Genomic DNA, 21,892 nt, shown 5'->3' with positions numbered 1-21,892 from the left:
ACTTGTCTCTACAATACTGGCTCAATTAAAATAGTCCAATGTTCCCCCATTTAGTCATTCAGTCCCTATCTTTAAACAAGAAAGCATATTATTAAGTTTCTCATGAAAGCTTCAAAGAGAGGAGGGGTTTCAGAATCTTCTTTAAAAAAAATCACTGTCGCTTTGTTGGGTGGCTGATGGGCAGAGATGAACAAACAAGCAAAGGGAATGGAGAATGATATGAAGCAGGGGTGTCCAACCTTGGCAACTTTAAGCCTGGAGGACTTCAACTCCCTGGGAGTTGAAGTCCTCCAGGCTTAAAGTTGCCAAGGTTGGACACCCCTGATATGAAGGGAATGCTTGGTGCTGCCCATCCACCTAAAAGAAAGCAAGCCACCAGAAAGAAAAGGCTGGGACAGATATACACCCATACACACTCTGAATTGCTTTTTTCCAAGTTGCTGTTTGATGGACTTCCAGCATCGTTGCTTTCTTCTTCTCTGTATGATAGAGGGAGGGAAAAGCAAGGCGTAATTATCATGTATCTTCCAAACAGCTAAAGACACGATTTCCTCTGAGACTTACTCCTGGCCTTTATCCTGTCATGCCCCTGGTGGAGACTGACTCTGAGGGAGAGGAGGAACAGCCAACAGGGAGTGGAAGTATGGCTCTGGAGGTTGTGGAGGAGGCTGGGGAAGGGGAGAGGCCGGCTGAGCAGTCAGAGGAGGACCCAAGCCCATTCCTTATCCATCCTAGGGCACACAGGGAGGAGAGGATAAGGGAGAGACATGGTCTCCTCGGGAGGAGTGGGCCTTGGTCCTCTTCATGGGCTGCAGGTGTGAGAACTGAATAAGAGTTTGGACCTGCGTACTGGCAAACGCTGGAAACAAAACATGTTTTATTTTGGTCTGAAGTTATCTTGGTGGCGTCCTTCCAACAGACTGTGCCTTGTTATCTCCTTGAAGGTAAATACTTCTCCTGTTCCGTTGTGGAAATTTTGTCATTGTAGTTTGTTTGGTTTGTTATTTCACCTCTATTTGCTCATTAAGTTTGGACTGTATTGCTTTCTTTTGAAGACTATTTTTAAATACGTTTTATCTCCAACTGAGTATTATTGAACAGTGGGGCCAAGTTGGAGGCATTAAAGGACATTTATTTACGTTTTGGATTTTGTTACGTTTGTGTTACACTCTGGGTCATCCCATACCCATTCCCATTTCCAGAGAGCCCCAAGGCTAGTCTCAGGGGATTCAACCCACCTTCTGAGAGCCTGACTTAAGCTTGCAAGTTATGATACAGAAATATGTATGGAAGATTCGTATTATTACTAAGAAACATATCCACAAATGAATCTAAAGTATATGGAAGAATGGAGTTCTACAGGAATGGAAGGAACATACTGTTATTCAGAGTGACATTCTTTTATTGAGATGTTTTCTAAATGTAACACTCTGTAGTATTTCCATTTTCTTTATAAAAAAATACAAAAACCAAATTGATTTCCAAGGACCTCCCCGCAAACACAATTCTCTGCCCTCCTGCTGTTTTGAATCAGAAGCAAAATAATGGGTACCATTTTTCAAATAGCAGAGGAGGTGTTTTTGCTGGTGCTTCTGCATAATCAGAGAGAGTGAGTTTGAGTATGCTAAGATATCGCCTTTAAACATAAACAGGTCTTATTAATTTAACTTCCTTTTAAAGAAACACTTTCAGAGAAGAAAATTTAGCACTTTTAAAAGCAGAAAAAGACAAAATCAATCAAATTAGCAGCGGGGAAGGGATACACGCATGTTAAATAAGGCAGGAGAAAAGAAAAAAATTACAATGCCATACAAATTTCTGGCAAACATTTCTGAAATCTGTTTGTCTTGTTTAATTAGATTAATGAATGGCACAAAATGAAACCGAGTAATCTAGATAGAGTTTGCAGTAAAGGTATTTAGACCAGTTTAGCTTTAGGATAGCATCAGAGGGAGAATCTGTTGATCCTGGTAAAACTGTAAGGGAACTAAATCCAGATTCAGCTTGCTATTCCTTGGGAGAGCTGAAGTCATAGGACCTACATCTCTCCTAAGCAAGCTGATGAGTAATAATGCATTATTTAGCTTGACTTTCACACTGCCTTTCTCAACACTAGTGTCCTTGACACATATCAGCTACAAATCCCAGAATTACCAGTCAACATGTCTATTTTAGTCCATTACCCATGGAGGACATCAGGCCTGGGGAAAGCTGGTTCTTTTGAGATGTTTCCCCAATGCTTTCAGTCATGTGTGGTTTATTTTCTTCCACCTACAAACACAGTTAATACATTTTAAATTAACAAGGCAAGCACGAATGCATACTCATGCCTTTTGAAAGAATTAAAGCTTAAATAATCCTTTGTTTTCAGAGTTCTGTTTAAACAAAAAGAATTTTCTTTAGGAGTACAGTAGTGAAAAAAGAGTTAAATCCTTCATCCATGATTGCTCTGATCCCATTAATTATGAATTCCCCTAATTTGCATTTTTGAAAAACAGGTAATGTAAAGAGATTGGACAATTCATAGTTTGGCCTTGAATTAAGTTGCTGAGGCAAAATCAATTTTAAGTTGAAAAGATGTGTATTGGGCTAGCTGCCTTTACTACCAGTGCAATCCTATGCTAATAAGTTCAATAGAGCTAACTCTCAAATGAATGTCCATAGAACTGTAATCAATGGCCAAACAATAAGTAGCTCTCGTTCTCATTTAACACTAGCGCCATGTTGATATCTATATGCAATAAAAAGTCTATATATGACTTTTCAGCTTCATGCTATTGCTGTCTTAACTACCAATTCAAGTAATACATTAGACTATTTCCCATTTTAAAGTGTAGCTGAAGATGCCATAAATGAATGCTTATGCAAATTTAAGCAAGGGTTTAGTTGAGCAATACTGCTATACAAGCTTTTATTATAACACTATTGATTATGTTGATATGTGCTTATTTAGATATATATCACAATTATTCTCATTGCTTCAGATTCATTTCAGACTGCAATATTTTATGTGGAGAATTTCAGTGGAAACTGAAACTTCATTATGGGGGTACTACCACAATCTTTAGAACATATGCCAAATTTAATAGGGGGCCTGTGATTAAATGACTGGTTGATTTAATTATTAATTCAATGTATATTGAATGCATGTTGAATGAAAAGTAATGTCCCCACCTTCATAACTTTAAATATTGATATTTTAATAAATGAAATAGGAAAATAATTCTTAAAATGAATTATTTTGTTACCTACCTGTACTTACATCCATAAAATCATCACCACTTGCTATAAACTTCTGCTAATGATGGATAAGCTCCTTAAATCCTTGATGAAAGAATGCTGCACTGTTCAGTTAAGTCCTAACATTCCTCTCCACCTTTTCATTTCAGTCAAACAAACACAAATATACCCACAAAAATACCCACAAAATTATTCCTTCAATTTGGGGACATGGGGGAAGTCACATGGCACCAAATCTGGAGTATATGGTAGATGGAGTAAGATGGGAAATCCATCTTCCCAACTGCCTCTTGGGTGGCTAATGAGCTGTGAGACCTAGCATTGTCATATTGCAAAATCTCTTTCTTGTGCTTCCAAAGTCTACCTAAGTATTATTTTGAACCTTTGAGTATTGCAGTATAGTGATGTATATGGACAGAGGTAGTAGGTTCAAGGAAATCCATGTGAATAACATCATCTGCATCCTCCCCCTAAAAAAGCTTTAACCATGATTTTTCTGCCAAATGCTGGGTTTTGAATTTTTTTCTTCTACAGGTGAACTTTTGTGAAGGTATTTCATGGATTGGTGCTTCACTTTTCATAATGATGAACCTATGTAAAAGCAAAACCCTCATTTTCATTCCTGTAATATAACAATTTCTGGCAAATCTCAATTCTTGCATTTTTCATTTTTGCCATCAATATGCAAGGAACTCAATTTTCAATATTGAAAAACACCAATAATGTCGCCTAAGCTGTGGAATACCAAGTTTGACAACAATTTATTTTTGACTGATCTGTGGATGGTTCTTAATCGGTTCGTGAACCTTTCTTATGTAAAAATCATTTACAGTCATGGTTCACACAAATCAGCTTTTCACACTTCCATCTTTATATATATATATTTTTGGTACAGCAACACAGAGTATTCATATCAACACAGTCATCACCATAAACAAAGTACATTCAATGGTGAATTTCAATTAGAAGGACTGCTTTGGCAGTAAAAAAAAAATAAGCAGAGTGCATTGCTTAAAGCATACTCACGATTCCTCACTTGCAGGCTTCCATTACATAGTAAACTAACTTTTTCTCATAGCAATGTCCTACCAACTGTATGAAACAATAGATACTAATGAATACATTAGAGGAGGGGTGTCAAACTCATGTCATAACGGCAGCATCATGTGACATACCAGGACTTTTCTCCCCTTCACTAAACCGGGCATGGGCATGGCCAGCACATACGCATCCAGCCATGGGCTGGGAGTTTGACAGCCCTACATTAGGGCTTCTAATATATCAGTACTGCCATCTGTTGATAACAGATAATCAGAGTTGGAAGAGACCTTGTAGGTCATGATGACTTGTAACACTGAAGGCATGACTTTTCATTCAGTCTTTGTACACAAAGGATATTTTGCAAATAAAGCAATCATCTGCAACTTTAGAGAATCCACCCTGGAGTTCTTAGAAATATTGAAAGCATTTATGACTTCCATTACCTTTTATGTTCTACCCTGCTAACTCAATAGTAGCTCTGTAGTGCATTTTTCTCAGATGTCTTCATTTTTGTTTGCTAGTTTTTTATCAGTACAAGCTGATATACCAACTGCAACCTATTTTGACAGATACAGCTTTGCTGTTGTTATTTATGGCTCTGGTAACCTCTCACATGAATTATTGCAACATATTATGCATGGGGCTACCTTCAAAGATAGTTCAGAAACTTCAGCTGATTCAAATAGAGTAGTCAAGTTGTTCAGTGAGATGGGCCAGTATTGTCCTATCATACTGCTCTGCAATATTTTATCTGTACTATGCTAGCAGTACTTTATCATCTACTTTGGCTTCCAGCCTATTATTTATGTATCTTCTAAGTTCCAGATAAAAAGTCCTCCAGAGTAACTTAAAAAGCTATATAAAACCATCGTAAATAAAATGCAATCAGTATTAATAAATCCATACCTCTAAGTGCTTTTATCAAAATGAAAAAGAAGTATTTTGTTCTTGCAACATGAGCACCACCCTTTTCAGATGCGCATGTAAGATCATAATGAACGTACAAAATAGACAGAATCCAACCTGAGTCCGTTGGTCACCAGGGCCAGCGGTTTTGTCTTCCAAGCTTTCAGACTCGTATTGGAACTCATCTTTAGGGGACTTCTCTCTACAAAGTGTGTGGACAGGCCTTGCATCCCACTGACACTATGCTACTTTGATCAGACTGACTGCTCTGACCACCCTACTTCCACAGACATCTTTAAAGAACTGGAGGGGGGATTTTAAATAACATTAGCTTCTGTTCAGGGCAACTGAAATTATCTCTTGCTGATGCTCATATTTAGGACCAGAAAGAAATGTTCTTTCTAAAAGCGTGACAAGGCATACACTCATTTCAGCCCAAGAATTGGCACTAGGCTTGTTGCTGCCTTTTCATCATCTGCCACTGCCAGGATTGTAGCTTCTAGACTTCAGCTCTTGAATTCGGCTTTAGTTTTAGCATTGATTTGCCAACTGGTTTGCTTTCAGTTTGCATCCCTTCTCATATTCTCCTCTGCCCTGAAAGCAATTTATCAGCTGAGTGAAAATAGTACGGAAAGATAAGGATCTTGGCCAGAAACCAGTTGGAATATTTCGTTTGTTTGTTAGAACAGGACATGGGAAGGCCTGAGGCCCATTAGACTGTGGATCAGGAGTGCCCCCTTTCATTAAAAAATCATTTGTCAGCAATTAAGGTTGTTAAAACTTAGTCACTGTTGAATTTTACAAAAGCATAAAGAGTTCTCTGGAGCTAGGAACTATTCCTTCTCTTGCTTTTGAATGTTTAGTACTGATTTAACTCAGGTTTGAAGAAAATTAAGAAAGGAGAATAAAACCAATGTGACATAGCCAAACATTCTTAATAAAATATAATTTAGGATTTGCCTAACAATGTTCTCTATCATATAAGATTTTATAATATAACAGAAAAAGTTGATTAATTCTAATAGGACTCACTAGAGCAGGCCTGGGCCTCATTCAGTGAAGATGAATTATTTTGGGCCGCATACATAATATAGTTAATGTATATAAATAACAAACTTTATTTTTTAATATTTTTACCCGGGGAGGACACATTACTAGCAGTCCAAGGCAGCTATGAGTTGGATGCACCTAGACTAGAATTCCTATTGTACTCTATCTATTCTACTGTATTTCTATTCTAGTCTATTTATTCAAGTCAGATGATATTCGAAATATTTTAATCTCAGAAAACGTTGGAGAGAAATGTTGGCAAAAATACTAAGCAGGAGCCATTAATAATTTAATAATTCATCACAAATACATTATAAGGATATCTGCCATACTTCTTGTGGCATTTATCTATGTTTCGAAATCAGCACATCACTAACAAGAAATAATGACCACAAGTGAGTATATATTGTCCTCTGGTTTAGGTTAAGCAAGATTGTAAATTAGTAAATTGATTGATAGTAAATAGATTTTAAGAAAATATCATTTCTTCAAATATTTAGATTCTTCTCCCTAAAATGAGATTTTTATGCATCTCTATTTCCTTCTGCATAAAGGAATGTCTTGTCTTACAACCATTGTTTAATTATCATTTGAAATTACAGCGGCGCTGGTCCTTACTCTTATAGTCATTGCAGTCATGTGATCCAAATTCAGATACTTGGCAACTAGCATGTATTTATAATGGTTGCAGTATTCCAGGGCCATGTGACCACAATTTGCAACCTTCCCAGCCAACTTTGGAAGTTTTGAAGTGATTTGTCATGGCAAAAATTGGTCATGAAATCAATCGCATCTCTCTTAAAAACCTCCTTGCTTAGCAATGAAAATTCTAGTCCCAAGTGTGGTAATAAGTTGGCCACTACCTGTATATACATTAGAAACATAATCAATAACAAGGTTTGGGTTAAATTATTGAAAGAGGAGGAGGAGGAGGAGGAGGAGGAGGAGGAGGAGGAGGAGGAGGAGGAGGAGGAGGAGGAGGAGGAGGAGGAGGAGAAGAAATACATGATTATCAGAATGACTCTACATCTAAAGGTCTTGTTTTTAGCTCTCAAAACCTTTCTTCTCATTTTAGTGGACCCTATTGCTAATGAAATACGTCTGTGGCCATTCTACTTTTTTTCATGAATGTACTGTATTGGAAAGGGTCACCTCATTCAAATCATTATCAAATTGATACATACCACCAAAAAGCTGTACCATCATGTTTCATGTAAACATTTTCTAGAAGATATACTGTATCTTTCTATATTAGGCATAAAACAATCCGGTTTGTGTCACTAATTACTGGAATAGACTGGCAATCATAGTTTTATACTCCATCCTTATGATAATGACCTTCAATCATTTCAAGTTAAGATTTATGTATGCTTCCTTGCTGTTATTGAAGTACCAAAACCCCCAATAACCTCAGTATATAATGAATTAGTAGGGAGTCCGGCAATATTATTCACAGCAAATTGTAGTGATGCCAAACTGACCTCGGTTGTATCTGACAGAACTACGAATATCATGACATTTTCATGAATATGTCATCAGAATGTTGTCACCAAACATCCACCACTTCAGTACCCATAGAGTCAGGACAAGATATCAAGGCTCTGAAAGCTATATCTGTTGTTATGGTTCAACTTAAGAATCTCTATTGACACCATGCTTTTCCTACTTCTTGGCCCTGACACAGCATCAGAAATGTATCTGCTTTCTCCCCATTCAGTTTGCTTGATCAAAGGGAAACCAAATAAGCCTAGCCTTATGCACAGATCTGACTTAGATATCCATTAGCAAGCATTTATTCTTGGTATTGATAGCTGAAACACTCTTTTATTTATATATTTATTATTCACTCAGTTGGTTTTTATCTACTTTTCTCTATACAAAGTGGTTCATTGAAGCACTGAAGTATATCTCAAAGCAGAGCATTCACTAATTGACCTTCTTCATGTAATAAGCTTCTATTTCTATCTCAAAGCACAAAAAACCTCATAGATCAGACCAGTGGCCTAACTGGCTCAATATCTTGTTTCCTGCAGGAGCTATCCAGGTGGAAAGCCAATAAGTTAGACATCAATACAATAGCACCCTCTTGTTCAACTTCTCCAGAAACAGCTGTTCAAAGAGATATAGTGGCTCTGATACTGGAGGTGATAGATAGTTATCACGATTAGTATCCATTGATCACCTTATCCTCCCCTTTGCCTGCACTAGATCATTGAATGTGAGAATGAGAGATTTGGTACAAGACCTTGAATACACTTCAATCCCTTTGATTAGCATTGATATTCTAATTTTATGTTTAAGGACAAATCTCATGGTATATACATATTTGCTTCATATATGTACCTCATAGTATCCAGTTGTATTACTACCATAGCTGGATTTAAAGGATGCAATACATTAATTTTTTAAAAAATCCCAAACATCTGCCATGCATGAACAGAAGTGGCTTTTGCTGCAAATGAGACAGTCTTACTTGTCCACTGTCATTCCCTTCTGATAATGCAAGTGGATAGAAAAGAACCCATTAACTTCAATGTTTGAAATGCACTGCAGTGCAATTGGAGCAATTTTCTTGGCCATTTATTGCCTTACTAAAAACCACTCATTGGAACAACCTTTCACACAACCTGCAATAAATATATTTATCACAAAATACTCTACCCCATCAACAACCTCCAGACCTGCACATATATTTCATTGCCTATAAACTGATTGATGCCCTGGAACTATATCAGGCTTTTAAACAGTTCTCCCTCTCTTGCTTCTTTGGCCTAGAAGATAAAACAAAAAGAAGATTTAGGAGAAGGCAGAAACCAAAATGGCCTCCATCACAGAAAAGTAAAGAGGGCAAGATGGGAATGAAAAGGAATATTTTCTGTAGATATAAAATAATATCTATTCATTTAAGTGAGATGGCAATAATGTGTTCAGTGATGAAAATATTTATTACTTTATTCTGAACAGATTAATTTAAATGCTTCTCTGGAAATCTTCTAAGTGTCTATTTAGAAGTAGGCTTTACTGAGTTGAATAAAATTTATTCTTAAGTAAATATAGACAGGATTTCATATTAAAACATTATCAGTATGTATGAAATTGTTTTTAAGTAGAATCAACAGTCTCTTTATTTTTAAGTAGAGTCAGTGGCCTACCACTGAACTTCTAGTACAAAAGAATGAAAAAATTCTGAACTCTGAACTCATTTCATTTTTAAAAAGAGAACTGAATGAAACTTCCATGCAAGAATCAAATCTTGGCTCCCCAATTTCAGCAATACAATTTTAATTAGATAATGGATTTGTGGTATCTTTCATTATCCAATTACTGGTTTACAAAGTATACAAAATCTTCACATTTCTGGTCTAAATAATACTAATGAAATATTTTGTGAATTCAAACAGTTTTGTGCATCTGTTATCAGAACAACCCAGTGGAAGAAAATCAGAGCTGGATTTTGATGCCCAGTAAATTAATTTTAAATGCAAGAGTAGTTTATATCAGAGGTGGTATTCAGCAGGTTCTGACCAGTTCTGGAGAACCAGTAGCGGAAATTTTGAGTAGTTCGGAGAACCGGTAGCAGAAATGTTGAGTAGTTTGGAATACCACCTCTGACTGGCCCCACCCCCCATCTATTCTCCACTTCCCGAGTCCCAGCTGATCAGCTGGGTCTTCTTTAGTTGCCCTGCACAGGAGAACAGAGCTGGAAAGCAGGTTATTGGGGTGGGGAGGGGAGATTTTGCAGTAATCTTCCCCCTGGAGTGGGGAGGGAATGGGGATTTTGCAGGATTCTTCCTCTGCCACACCCACCAAGCCCAGCCCACCAAGCCAAGCCACACCTACCCAGCCATGCCCACAGAACTGGTAGTAAAATATTGGAATCCCACCACTGGTTTATATCCAAATATATGAAAACACCCTTTTTGAAAATGTAACACTTATATACAGATATATTCAGCAAACATAGCGCTGAATCTAAAATGTAGAAGGTTATGTTATAGTCATGACATTTAATGACAGAGATTTAAAAATGTCTAACCTTAAACTTTGGGATTAGAAAAAGCATTTCTACTTCAGAAACATGTCTGCCTGCTCGTTCTCCTTTTTTAGAACAAGGTGCTTCTTAGGAGCACTAAAGTATTTTGTACAAATCAAATCTTTATAGCGATGGAAGACCAGCACAAGCTATTTGGTACAGTTCTGACTATTAATATTACCCAGCTTCTCATTACCTGTTATAGAAAGGTAATGTGTGGAGTAAGCTCACTTTCATTCTCCAGTGTTGGTAAAAACATGTGGGACAAATTCAGGGTAAGATAAATTATCCCTGCATCAGTGTCCCTGCACTTGCCTTAATGAAACTAATCATCTCTCAGTATAGTTATTGCTTGAATGGAAGATTGACAAAGAATGTCACACATTTTGCCATGAATGCCACAGAAGATTAGATGAACTGTATAAATATAATGGCTTAATAAGACTGCCAACCTCTAATTTAGTGCTTTTCCAGAAGAAATAAATTTTTAGCATTATTTTCCAATCCTTATTAGTAAATAGCATGGGGAAAGTAGAGTCAACTGTGGTATGTCTTTTGGGTATAGCACATTTTGAAAGACTGTAAAATGGAATGGCAGAACAATCCAAGAGATACTATACTATTATACTATTATGGAACTGTGTTCATTGTTTGAGGCTTGCACATTAGTACAGCTTGTCCTGGCTTATTTCTTAAATCACAGTACCAAACTTGCTCTGATAAAGCATGGTGCATATTTGTCAACTGCTTCCTGTACTTAGAAACAAAATTTGGTTTCACATAAGAAATATACTAAATTTGAGGTGTGTGTATCTTTCCTTGGAAGTAAAAAGCTAATTATTTCCTGAGGAAGAGAAAGGAAAACAATTGCATTTTGAGGGGGTGAAATTTCAGCAGAATAAGAGAAAGTGGATTGACAGTCTGCTTGTAAAACAGGATATAAGAAGATACTATCAATCAAGGCACCAGTGGCTCACAGTTCTTCGCTTAAGAGTCCAAGCGAAACATCACTGTGTTTCCAGACAAAAGGATTAGATTGCAAAAGCAATTGACTACAGCAAGCTCCAATATGAAGGGAATTAATTAATAAGCTCTAGTGGAAAGGCCTCAGGTGTCTGCAAGCCAAAAAGTAAAAGATTGGATAGGAAAAGGCTTGAGCCAGCAGAACATCATGTATTAGTTTGGTTAAATGTTACAAAATCACAAAGTTACATTTTACTAAAAAAAAGTAACCTTCTAGTGACAGGATTATTTTTCATGAAACAATATACCCAAGGAATGTTTTATATTATATCAAAGTGTAGAACTGAATTTCAGAATCTCATGAAAACTTGACATTTAGTTGTCAGTTAAATGTGTGGAAACAGGTGAGCCACATAAGGATAGCCAAAGAGTAGTACTGTGATTTATACTCAAATGGAATTTGTTAATTTTTAAATATAAAGGTAGCAATAATAATGTCTATATATTTATTTTACAGGTTGGTAAATCTATCCAATCACTGCTTATTAAATAATAAAGCAAAAATGAAATGAAACACACAATAAGAAAATATAACTTTTAAGTTCCATGCTTATCCAAGAACACCAAATAATGCCAAGAGCAGAAAAGCACCGTATTTTTTTTATTGCTTTGTGAAACATGAGGGAGGAGACCAAATATACCTGCAAGAGAAGCTTGTCCCAGAACACCGAGACTACCATGGGAAAAGTAGAAATAAGAAATAGAACATCTTACTACAGAGACTACGACTATGACCTGTCAACGGTGGTGTCCCCCAAGGCAGTGTTCTAGGACCAACTCTTTTCATACTCTACATAACTGTCCTCTGTGATCATATCAAGAGCAACTGCATTCTCTTCGCTGATCATGTAAAGCTATTCAACAGCACTGACAATACTGCTACCCTTCAAAAAGACCTTGACTATGTATCAGAATGGTCAAACAAATGGCAACTTCAAATCTCAACAAATAAATGCTCTGTCCTACATATTGGCAAAAAAAATCAGAAAATAAAATAGAGGCTGAATAGTCAAGACCTTGTTGATGATCCAAACTGTGTCAAGGATCTTGGAGTACTCATCTCAAATGATCTAACTGCTAGAGCCCACTGTAACTACATAGCCAAAAAGGCATTAAGAGTTGTTAACCTAATCTTACATAGCTTTTTCTCTGTAATATTACACTAATAACTAGAGCATACAAAACATTTGCAAGAGCAATACTTGAATACAGCTCATCAGTCTGGAACCCACATTACGTATCTGATATTAACACAGTTGAAAAAGTCCAGAAATATTTCACAAGAAGAGTTCTCCACTCCTCTACTCATTGCAGAATACCTTATGCCACCAGACTTGAAATTCTAGACCTAGAAAACCTAGAACTACACCGCCTTCGGTCTGATCTAAGTATAGTATATAAAATCATACATTGCAATGTCCTACCTGTCAATGAATACTTCAGCTTCAACCATAACAGCACAAGAGCAAACAATAGATACAAACTCAAGGTTAACAGCACCAAACTTGATTGCAGGAAATACGACTTCAGCAACAGAGTGGTCAATGTCTGGAATACTCTACCTGACTCTGTGGTTTCTTCCCCAAACCCCAAAAACTTTAACCTTAGACTGTCTAGTATTGACCTCACCCCTTTCCTAAGAGGTCTGTAGGGGGCGTGCATAAGTGCACCAACATGCCTACCATCCATGTCCTATTGTTTCTTTTATTTTTTATTTTTCTTATATGTATCCATGTATTCATAACTATGTTTTTACTTATACCTATTATCTTGTAAGCAATTGACAAAAATAAATAAATAAATAATAAATAAATAAATAAAAGGTACCCTAGTATCCCAAGGATACTATAGAGGTATATATCATCTATTAGCCCTCAACTCAGACTTCCAGCAGACAGACATATCTCTTGGGTAAAGTAAAAAAAATCAGGTTAAATTATTGGGTAGATGCCATTTCTTTTAGCTTCTGTATCTAGATTCCAAATTATTTCCAGAGGAAAAGAGAGGAAAATAATTGCATTTTCGGGAGAGAAAAAAGTGGTTATCACATTCTGCTCATAAAACAGGATACAAGAAGATACTATCAATCAGGGCACCAGTGGCTCACTGTTTTTCACTTAAAAGAGTCCAAGTGAAACATAGATCTTCACTATGTTTCCAGACACAAGAACTAGATTGCAAAAGGAAGAAACCACCACCAACATCCAACTGATTGTTCCTCACTATGGTTGCCTTAGAAAATTATGTTCCCAAGTTTGCAATTCAGAAAGATTTTTCAAATCTGAAGTCTATTCATGTTTATGGATGTCTTTCAGGCAATATATAAATAATTATAATGCTAGATATGAAAGCAGAAATCAGTAGCAAGATTACCACATATTTTTGCTGTACTGTGCTAATTTTCTCAGCTGCTTTAAATTTATTTTATACTGTTTTTAATTGTTTTAACTGTTTAAGAGTTGTTTGATGCCCAGAGTCATGTGATTGAGATGGACGGCTATAAAAATTAAATAGATATGACAATTGTTTCCTGAGCTCCTTGAATGATAGCAGATGTATTTAGCTAGGAATTTTCCTTTTTTTCCTGTTTCCATTAAGTTATATGGGCTGATGTAAAACAACTCTTGGCTGGGATAATTAATCCCACTAAACTCAAAAATATTTATTCAAACTTAAATTCTGTTAAATAAAGTCCATGGAATTTAGGGGGCTTGGTTGGGTGACATTGGAGAGGTATCATTTTAATGTCACTCCATTTGCATCCACCTCTGCTCCAGCTACATCACAATAATGGCTTAAAAATAAGATATACGTCTTATGGTAGTACAACTTTGTGGCATATAGAGTCAGTTTTGATTAGCCTGGCTTAACCTTCATTAAGTGTTATTGGTAGTACTTAAAATATGAAAGCTAGCTACTTCTGCACAATGAGAATCCTGAGAAAATGATTGTGACAGTTGGGTCCCTTAGTTAATTGAGTTCTAATCATAGATAGCCATATTCCTTCATTTTTACTTCTTAAGTATAATAATTATAGAATATTCCCTAGTTATTCAAGGTTATTGGCTCAGAAGTATAGCTATCTAAAAAAAGAAACATACTGTAACAAATTGCTCTATACGAAATACTTAAAAAAAAACTTCATCAAAGTGTAGGAAAGGACATTTCATCCAAAAGAGAATTATCATATAAGAATAGAATAAAGAACAAAACTTGTTTTAACATAGGATCTACCATAGGACAGTTTCACTATACAGGAAACAACATACTAAAGTATTTTACTTTAGTAATGTATATTTCATAATGTAAAAATAGTTGCATACGTAACACATACACAAAAACAGTGAGTTAGGTACAAAACATTAAAAATGGGAGGGAGGGAGGGAGGAAGGACCTATATTTGAGTTAACAAGAATATTTCAGCTGGATACAAAACATTAGTGGCAATGTTTTCACCCTCTTTTTATTTATTATTTATTTATTTTGTGAAGTGATTATTAGATAACAGGTATAAGTATAAACATGGTTATGAATACATGAAATGGATACGAATAAGAAAAAAAACACAATAGGACAGGGTCGGTAGGCACGTTGGTGCGCTTATGCACCCCCCCCTGCAGACCTCTTACCTCCATGGGTGTGTAAACAGGGCATTACATGAAACCGTAATATTCTCAATCCTTTGATGTAGAAAAAACAAAAACAAAACAATAAAAGCAGAAACCAGACCACCACAGAAATTGCAGGAACATTATTTTATTGCCATGTGAAGGGACAGTCTAAGCCCCTTTCTCATGCTTTCTGCTTTCACGGGGCTGAGGAATTGTTTCAACTTTTCTACCTCTTCCTCAAGGTCAGCTAAATTCCTTTACTAAAAGATATACTATATCATAGTATAGGTCAGTGATGGCTAATCTTTTCATTGTCATGTGCCAAAAGTGTGCGTGTACCCATAATGCAATGCGCATGTGACTCCTGCCCCCCTGTGCATGCATGTGCAACTCTCCCCATGCGCAGCACATGCCTCTGCACACACGTGCATCTCCCACACATGCCCTGCACCCCCTCACATGTGCGGCAGATACCCGACAATCAACTAGCTGGCAGGAGGCGTGTGTACATGCGCAGTGGATCTGTTCTGGGTGATGGCTCATGTGCCAGGAGAAATGGCTCTGTGGGCCACTTCTGGCACCATCATAGTCCTACACTACTGGTATGTGGGCACTGTGACTAGGAAGCCCCAATCCTACCACTGTTGTACTTTTGCTCAATATAACTGTGTATACAATTATAACTTAATACTTGTATGCAAAGCATATTCACATAATTACAGAAATAAGCATCATTTGCATTAGCAGTGCCTTTCTCACATCAAAATTCAGAGAGATTCCAAGACATTAGAGCTATTTTACATGCACACATAGATACCCTCATGCACGCCATACCCATAAGTAAAAATCTTTCTTTAAAATGTATTGTTATTAAAAAAATAATAATTCTTAGATTATTTTCAACATGCTCATCATACCGGAGTTTATGTGAGCATATGTAAAGAAAAAGGCAAGTGCCACATTTATTGAACTAATCTCAATAGAAGTGAATCTTTCAGACAACACAGAGCTCTTCTTGAGGCAAAAAATTAGTTATAATTACACTCACTAAGATGAATCCATCGAATAAAAGTTATCATCCCCTATTCACAACTGAGCTACACTACAAGCTACACATCCAATAGAGTAGCGCAGCACAAAAGAGAAAGAATCATTGACACTATTCATGAAATTTTGTTCAAGCTTAGACTTATCTTCATTTTCCTGCATTCCCTAAACACCTGGAATGAAACTAAAACCTTACATATTGGACTATATTTGACATTTACATATCCACTACTACTGTCCAGTGTGGACTTTGCTTACATATGTACGCATACACATATAGTGGCTGGATCAGAGGTGGTATTCAGCAGGTTCTGAACAGTTCTGGAGAACTGGTAGAGGAAATTTTGAGTAGTTCGGAGAACTGGCAAATACTACTTCTGACTGGCCCCGCCCCCATCTATTCGCTGCCTCTCAAGTCCCAGCTGATCAGCTGGGTCTTCTTTTGTTGCCCTGCACAGAAGACTGGACCTGGAAAGTAGGTTAGTGGGGTGAGGAGGGAATGGGATTTTGCAGTAAACTTCCCCCAGGAGTGCGGAGGGAATGGAGATTTTACAGCATCCTTCCCCTGCCACGCCCACCAAGCCACGCCCAAAGTACCGGTAGAAAAAAAAATTGAATCCCACCACTGGGCTGGATGTATTATTTTAAACTATGGCATTATCAAAATACCTAACCATGCAATCAGAAGAACTTTATGTAAATGTATATTGGTAAAAACATTTTTTTTAAATGCTGAACTTGTGATTAGAAACAGAGCCAATGGTACAACTTCCCCTCCTTTCTATGTGATTGACTATAAGGTGAGAAGACGGTGAATTAATAGCTGGTGCAATAACAACTGTGTTTCCCTCAGGCTCAATTTTGGAAAGGGTTCACATCACAAATGAGTTAATTTGGGCTCTGTTTCACATCAACCAAATTAAGTTCAGATAAGTTTGGCTTCCTTCCAGCTAAAGGTTCCATTCTCCTCCTTATAACAGCGGTGGTAAGAATTTATTACAGAGAGGTTTTGCTTTAAAACTTCCACTTGACTGTACCTAAATGCAAGTATTCATGGAAAAGATCATTTCCATGTCCATGGATGATATTATTCTCAGGGATCCTGTCATCTCAACAGGAGTATCAACATCTGTGCAAAAGACTTCTATGGATTCTGACATCCACTGCCAATTATCTGACAGATGACTAGCAGCAATATTTTTCAGAGTCATTTTAAGGTTGACTGGGCAAACTTATCTTATAAAAGGAAGATGCCCAGACATTTTTAAAAATAACCCAATCTCCAAAAGGAGGTTGTGCTCAACTTGCAGTGGATTCATAAATTTCCGAATTAGAAAAAATATTTCTCACAAAACCAATTTCTAACTTTTACAATATATTTGTCAGTGGTGAATCAAGACATTTTTGGTTCACATTTCACCTTGACTATACATGTTTGTGGGAAGTAAGGGTAAGCCCCTCATTCTCTGTCCCTTGTAATATATACTATGGAAATTGGTTTTTCCAAGAAGGCTATAGCAAGAATCAAATAATATATGTAAAGTGCTTGTACACTTGGATCCATGCTCAATAAATTATTAGAGGCCTGTAGAACAACGTTGCTTATATACATTGTCTAGGACTGGGAAATCTATCAAAATCACAACATGAATACAATAGATATCGCAGCCACTTTGTAACTCTAAGTCTTCGCATTTAATAAAGCATTTGGTTTACTTTTTCCCCTGAAGCTAAATTCCATAAAGTTCAAAAGCTTGTACAATGCTAATAGTAGGAGGCATTGATCAGTACCCCTGTCTGCATTGTGTCATTCTCCTGGAGCTGTACTACGAAATGTACTGAAAATGTAATAGCATTTTTATTTTATTTTGCTGCTTTGGATACCCAGTCCAATGTATTAGTGAATATTGTATGTTCCTATGGCGCCTCTTGCCATAAAACCATAACACCTGCTATCAACCTTTAGTCGAGTTCCAATATAGATTTTGAAATATAAGTGGATGTACCTGCAGTTTAAAAGCCCTGCTCCTTCCTGGTGTTCTCCCTCCCTCCCTCCCTCTCCCTCCTTACACACACACACATATCTCCAACATTGGAGGTTTTTAAAAGGAGATTGGATAATCATTTGTCTGAAACTGGTATAGGCTTTCCTGTCTAAACAGGAGTTTGGACTAAAAGAAGTCCCTTCCAACTCTGTTATTCTGTTAAGACTACAGTACAGTTCAAAATAGGTCAGTTTCCCCAAGATGAACAGAGACCTGAAGTTAAAAAGAACACTGCAATATATCATTATAAAGTAGAGCAAGGATTTGTTAAGCATTAAGGTTAGGGATGGTTTTGATGACTAGAACACTTTCCAACTATCAAATAGGGGTAACATTCAGAAAACAGAGGCAGTTAGAGAAAAGAAATTATTTTCTGAACCTAAGTGAATCTAGCCACTGGGTTTTTCTGGTGACAGGATTCTTGGTGCTGACATTCTTGCTTTACTCTTCAGGAAAAAAAAATTATTGAAATTCTCTTCCTTCAGGAGATGAACTAAATGGAATATATACTACTTAATGAAGTAAAAACTCAAAGTTTCAGACTGAAGTATTATACCTATTGTTATGTATCTGCCATTTTAATGCATGCTCTTCAGTGCTCAGACATGGACTATAACATGTATAAAGGTTTGTCATCTATTCTATCAACTCATTGGTGTTAAATGGTGAATGGAGGGGAGTGTTAATGGTTTAAAAGGGAACTCCTTTTATACAGCCTTTGTCTTACTGGGGACTAAATATAATGTGAATTGAAATATAAATATCTGTAACCCCCACACATGCCTACTTTTCTCTCTCTCTCCCAGTCTTGCAAGAAACAATCTTATAACAGGAAATATTAATAAACAATTTATTAAATCTGTATTCCTCCCAACTCATTCTAGCGGGCTCTGAATATCCATGTCAACTCCCATAATGACATCAGTCTTGTTTGCTGATATTCAGATCATTCACCATGCTCTGCATTATGTTTGGAGACATTAAAGCCCTGGACCCCTGTCCCATTGCAGTTCTAGCTACATATATACCGTGAGAACACTCATTAAAAATTAAATGCAAGTGCAGGTTTCACGTACACCGTACCGAAGCTTCCCTCTAAGTAGCCATTTCCATTCAAATGCCTGTTCTTGGTCTAGGACCAAGCCCCTCCTTTTTCAAAATATGTAGATATTTTACCTGTGAATCACAGGCATTTCTTCTGCCAGAACAAGAGTAGATGACATCAAGTTTGAGCCAAGGATAGAAGGTCCTTCAGAGACCTGATGAGCATTTGACAAAACCTGAATAGTGGCTCCCCACCACACCCCAAAGAATACAATACAAAGTTCTGAAAGCCATCATGCTGACAAGTGGGTTGAATCATAAAGATTAGGTCCTCATAGGTAACATTTCACAGGAAGGGAAGGAGGAGAAGTCTAACATATACTCTCTCTTCATATTCACTTCTTTCTTGGGATGTGAGAGTTTCAATATTTTACCCTTTAAAAGTACAAATTTTCAAAGTACACACATATCCAGAGAACATGACAAAACAAGTGCAAGTTGGTTAAGCTTTTATTCCTCTCAATAATGCTCACAGATAATGCTTAGCTCACACTACTATTTATACATGCATATATAAAAATCTGTCTTACAGAAGCAATAAAAAGCCAATGTAGAATTTAGGTCAATTTCCTTCTGTTCTGAACATTATATTGGGAAGCATCTGCCGTATACATATTCTCTTTGGTTAAAAAGAGAGATCATGCTATCCCTTGTATCACAAGGGAAAAAAAAAGAAAAGAAATTTCCTAGAACCGATAACAGTTGCCTTTAATACTCACATTTCTTAGCAAGGCTAATTAAAGGATGAAATAAAGAAAAATAAATCTCTGGAAAGAAAAATGGGGGCAACTGATCTGACTGTCATAGCCGGAATACAGATATATTTATGGTTACTAAGGAGGTTTGTTTCATAGACACCGGGAGAGGTTTGCAAGATCTAACAGTGAAATGAAGGGAAAAGCTACAGATTCTGACAGATTTATTATATGTGAAACCTTCTGTAAGTCAACTCCCTCTCTTGTTATGCTGTGGACATGATTACACAGCTTTGCTATGATAGGGTGTAGAGTAGGGCTGATAGAAGAAGCAAGAGAAATGAATGACAACAGAGCTGTTGGGGATTGGGAGAGTGAGGGGTAAGGGCACTTTGTAGAAAGACTAATGAGCTTTTTTCAACATTCTGTACTTGTTCTCACTAACTCTTCAGCTGATCAGACCCACTGCCCACCCTGCTTTCTGCTTTTTGTTGGGCACCTCCAGCTTCATGTTCATAGCTTGGCTCTCCATGAGTCTGGGATGGTGATAGGCAGCCATCACCAATGTTTGTTAGCTTCAGAGATTGCTGGTGTGGAAGCTAAATTAAAAGGCAGGTCTTTGGCTTGTTGTCTGCATCAGCTGATGGTCCCTCATTATCACTACTTTTCTTCCACAATTTACACCTCTGCCAACATTTTTCAGATTTTTGTTTTCTGCTTCTATTTTTTTATGTTGCCTCTCCATGCCTTGAGTTCTAGCACCCCTCTCTCTCTCTCTCCCTCTCTCCCTTTTTTAAAATGGGGATTCTCCTGGGTCGAGGATGGAAGTAACAGGCTGTTCAAGGCAATCCTTTTTTTTTTCTTGGATCCAAAAATCTCCTCGAATGTTTATGAGACAAGGGGTTGATTGGAGGGTACTATTGGTACATTGGAAGGTACTATGCAAGCCACAGCCAATTTGCACGTAATTCAAAGGCTGTCGCTTGATTTGCCAGGATCTGCCAAAACCCCGAAGGGGCTGCTGGCTCCCAGAGCTACTCCAGAATAAACACCAGCATCCTGCAAACCAGATCAACCGCTGAGGAAGCGATTCTGCACCCCGACCTCCCTCCTAGGCACCAGGCTCAGGAGTTTGGCCTCATTGCTTGGATGCGAGTGACACACCTGGTTTTACATAGCAGCACAACAGCCGCCGCGAATGTTAGCCTCCCACCTGCATTGATCCCAGAGGTTCACTTGGGAATTTCTGATGCCAAGCCCGAAACCGCATCCCAACTTTCCCTAATCTCTCCAATCTCGGGAACGTCGCTGCCGCCAAGACCACCCCAACCAGGCAAGCCCTGACGGCTCTCCCTAGCCAGCCGCGCACCATCCCTTCTTCCCCCTTCGGCCTGACTCGAAGCGAGACGAAGGCGGCGTCCGGTACAGCTCTCCCAGCCGCCACCTAAGGGACACATGCCCCGCACCCGGGGATACACCTCGCAAGAGCTCAACTTACCCTTGGACTCTCCTCTAGCCCGTCTCAGCCCCGCAGCTCTGAAGTGGCGACCTGCTGCCAAGCCCAGGAAGCACGCACAGCTGCCTCCGACTGAGCCCCGGAGTTGGCAGCCTGAGCCGGGAGGGCGTCGTTTCGCTAGGAGCTGACCAGGTATCCGACGACTACCCCGGCGCTCAGGAGACCAAGCCTGAAGAGCGCCCGCCGCCGTCCAGCCCTTCTTCCCGCGCTTCCCTTTCCTGCCAGTTGGAGGCAGAGGCAGAGAGTCGCGTCCCTTTCCCCGCGCGCACAGCCGTGTTTGTGACCACACACACAAACACACACAAACACGCGCGCGCACGCAAACGCCTAGGCGGCAGGCGTTTGCTCGCCTCTCTTTCCCTCTCCACGGCTCCCCCCCCCCCAGCCGAGAGCGTGCTCCCCCTCCCCTCGAGAACCTCTCCCTCCTAATGGACGCCCGGCTCTGCAACGGGCCACCCACCTGAATCTGCTTCTGCTATCTCGGCCGCTTTAACTCCTGAGGCGCCGCGGAGCTCGGTGGTAAACAACCGGGCGGTGGAGGGAAGGGGTGTCGTCGCTGAGCGGTGCCTGGCCGAAAGCGA

General features: G+C 38.3%; 1 protein-coding gene across 7 annotated transcripts in view; it reads right to left on the bottom strand.

The window, feature by feature from the left end:
• LRRN2 (leucine rich repeat neuronal 2) overlaps positions 1-21,670 on the bottom strand; it is a 149,652-nt gene extending 127,982 nt beyond the window's left edge. For 3 of the 7 annotated variants that reach the window (XR_015748526.1, XM_087959718.1, XM_087959719.1), the window contains exons 1-2: positions 21,294-21,670; positions 413-479 (exon numbers count right to left, since the gene is read on the bottom strand). The gene's annotated coding sequence lies outside the window, so the exon portion shown is untranslated. The remainder of the gene's footprint in view (positions 1-412; positions 480-21,293) is intronic. The other 4 variants (XM_087959721.1, XM_087959722.1, XM_087959723.1 and 1 more) reach the window with 2 other exon arrangements.
• Positions 21,671-21,892: the final 222 nt, after the last annotated feature.

The sequence above is a fragment of the Notechis scutatus genome, chromosome 3 (assembly GCF_049901735.1).
Source record: "Notechis scutatus isolate UNSWTSFEM ecotype Mainland chromosome 3, rNotScu1.2, whole genome shotgun sequence".
Lineage (NCBI taxonomy): Eukaryota > Metazoa > Chordata > Lepidosauria > Squamata > Elapidae > Notechis > Notechis scutatus.
Note: the sequence above shows the minus strand (reverse complement) of the source record. Positions and strands in the feature narration are given on the sequence as shown.